General features: G+C 40.7%; 1 non-coding gene and 1 pseudogene across 1 annotated transcript in view; both read left to right on the top strand.

The window, feature by feature from the left end:
- The first annotated feature begins 327 nt into the window (after positions 1 to 327).
- On the top strand, positions 328 to 479 carry LOC142355806 (5.8S ribosomal RNA; annotated as a pseudogene).
- Positions 480 to 2162: 1683 nt separating this feature from the next.
- LOC142355800 (large subunit ribosomal RNA) overlaps positions 2163 to 3222 on the top strand; it is a 3522-nt gene continuing 2462 nt past the window's right edge. Inside the window, exon 1 of the ribosomal RNA XR_012761301.1 lies at positions 2163 to 3222. This exon is cut by the window's right edge and continues 2462 nt beyond it. This is a non-coding gene — a ribosomal RNA (large subunit ribosomal RNA).

Here is a 3222-nt window from a genome sequence, read left to right on the forward strand (position 1 = left end):
GTATAGATAAAAGTTATCGTTGCAGTCAGTACTGTGTAGTTACTAGTAGCTGGATTTAAGCTCGAAGTGAGACACTGTTGGTGAAACTTCATCATGAGAACGTCACAAGCTGATCACGCTCTATGATATGACTAGTATTATGTTGCTTATAGTAGGCTAAGCGCAAGCCGAAACATCAACATGTGAAAGTCGTAGAATTTTGCGATCAAACTGTGGCTAGTACTTTGATGATGCTTGTAGCCAACCGAATTGGTTGAAAAGCCCAATAAGTAAGCTAACTTGGGAGAGCTTGTTGGAAACCAAATGCTACTAGATTGGTCCAAATACATCCTTCAACAGGGGATCACTTGGCTCGCTTTACGAAGAGGAGCACAGCTATATGTGTTAATTCGGTATGAATCGCAAGATTTGTTTACCGACCTCTCTAACGCAAAAGGCGGTCTCGGCTTCGGCTGTTGACTGCGTCCGATTCAGGGTTATATAACTCTCGATTGAACACATTGATGTTCTATTGTTGGTGCTTCCAATAAAATTGGAACACTTAAAGCAGAACCGATTCAAATAATAGCATTCTGATCAATGATTGCATTCCTTGATCAAGAACTGCTGGAGTCATTGTGATGGCGAATTTTCTTCATAAGAAAATTGCAAAGAGACGGAACTTAATGAGACTAGTATTATGTTGTTTCTAGTAAGCGGAAGCTGAAACAGCAACATGTGAAAATCAAGTTTTGTTCAATGATCTCGAGGCGATAAGTACTATGAAGCAACTAGTAGCCTAAGCATGACTCAGATTTGAGACAGTCAAAAAGACTGGCGAAACTTCTTCACATGAAAGTTACATAGAGAACTACAAATGTATACAGCGAGTATTATGTTGTTTCTAGTAGGCGAAAGCTGAAACATCAACATGTGAAAGTTGTCTGCAAACTGTAGAACGATATGTGATTAGTACTGTGCTGTTACTAGTAGCCAGTCTGACTGTAGAAGCCAAGACAAAGGGAAACTAATGCATCTGAAAAGGACAAGTTATGGAAAGGTATGCACGATAAGTATTATGTTGTTTCTAGTAAGCGGCAGCTGAAACATCAACATGTGAACGTCGTTGTGTACAGTAACCTAGAACTATATAGTCCTTAGTAACGTGCATTTACTAGTACCTGTAATTGGTATTCAGACTCAGGCAGTTTGGAATAGTTTGGCAAAGATGCACCAGAGAAAACTGGGATTTGATACAGAAATTGTTGAATACAAGTATTATGCTGCTTCTAGTAGGTTGAATCCGAAACATCAGCATGTGAAAATTGAAAACATTTCTGGTTCGAATTGTCACAAGTATTTGGTGATCTGAGTAGCCAAACTCACTACAACGCCAATTGAAGGCAAAAATTCTCAACGGGAAAAGCTATTCTCATTGAATGAGCTAACAAGACGAGTATTATGTTGCTTCTAGTAGGCGAAAGCCAAAACATCAACATGTGAAAGTCTTGCTGAACAAATTTAATGTTGTTGAGCTCAGTACCGTGTGAATTAGTAGCCATAATTGGCGAGCGAAAATTGAACTGGCGAAACTTCGTCTTTGGAAAATTGCAGATGCCGAGCACTTATTTTGCAACGAGTATTATGTTGACTGTAGTAAGCGAAAGCCGAAACAGCAACATGTGAAAGCTGTTGAAATTTGTGGTCATTTTGCAATAAGTACAAGGAGTGTAACTAGTAGCCAGGTCAAAATTTGGGATAAGAATGAGCAAAAATTCTGCATGAGAACAGTTGAAATTATGAAACTAAATTACAAAGACTAGTATTATGTTGTTTCGAGTACGCGAAAGCGGAAACATCAACATGTGAACGTTTGTAACGAAGTTTCGTTAATTTTCAGCCTAGTACTGAGCAAGAACGAGTAGCCTCATCTCCAATCCCACGCAAAATGTAGTGAAATATGTGAGTGAACCTTATTCACGGTGAGGGTTTCCCGAGGTCTGTATTGCAGCGAGTATTATGTTGCTTCTAGTAAGCGAAAGCTGAAACAACAACATTTGAAAGTTGGAATTAATGACTGAATGGAAACTTCGACCTGTGTTTGATAGTAGTAGCGAACAAAACTGCTGAATCGGTTTCTGTCTCATATTGGTCAGTGAACCAATTAAGAGACAATCAACTACATAACCTGAATTGGGCGAGAGAACCCCCTTAACTTAAGCATATCAGTAAGGGGAGGAAAAGAAATCAACTGAGAATCCCTTAGTAATGGCGAATGAACAGGGAAAAGCTCATCGGGAAGAGAAATGGCAACATTTCTCGGTGTCCGGTATGGTTTGATGCTAGACTGGTGAATTTGTCCTGATGTCTACTGGAAAGTAGCATCAAAGAAGGTGAAAATCCTGTAAAGGTCATTTTCGATACCAGTCATAATGGCTCATTCCTATGAGTAGAGTTGTTTGAAAGTGCAACTCGAAGCTGGAGATATGTCTCTCCAAAAGCTAATTATAAAGCGAGACCGATAGTAAACAAGTACCGTGAGGGAAAGTTGAAAAGCACTCTGAAGAGAGAGTGAAAAGTACGTGAAACTGTTGAAGGGGAACTGGAGTGAGCGTTACCATACTCAATGCCTTGATATTATATTCTCGGCTACCGAGTAGTGTAGTTGTCGTCTTTTGGCAAATCTTGTTAATGAATCGAGCAGAAGTTTTCCTCGGAATTCTTCTTGTTGATTCTAAACAAAATGAGATAAATTGATCTTGATTGCCTGTCTGACCTCAACTTCCTATTCAATGCTCTCTACAGCCCGTCTTGAAACACGGACCAAGGAGTGTGAGTTGCTTGCAAGTGTTGTCGCTCATTGAAAGCGCACACGCGAAATGAAAGTGAACAGTGTAATTTTTATGAATTGCACTACTTTGTGTGGTGAGGGCGCCGATTCGGTGTCCCGCAACCACGGACGGTTTTGCTCTTATTGCATGACTGATCCAGAGCAAGTAGCACACGACCCGAAAGATGGTGATCTATGCTTGGGCAGGGCGAAGCCACGGGAAACCATGGTGGAAGCCCGAAGCGGTTCTGACGTGCAAATCGATCGTCTGACCTGAGCATAGGGGCGAAAGACTAATCGAACCATCTAGTAGCTGGTTTCCTCCGAAGTTTCCCTCAGGATAGCAAAAGCTTGAGCAAGATTGAAAAATCTTCGCAAAGCAATTTCATCGGTTAAAGCGAATGATTAGAGGA

Source organism: Convolutriloba macropyga, unplaced genomic scaffold (assembly GCF_964194025.1).
Source record: "Convolutriloba macropyga unplaced genomic scaffold, txConMacr16.3 SCAFFOLD_475, whole genome shotgun sequence".
NCBI classification, from domain to species: Eukaryota; Metazoa; Xenacoelomorpha; order Acoela; family Convolutidae; genus Convolutriloba; species Convolutriloba macropyga.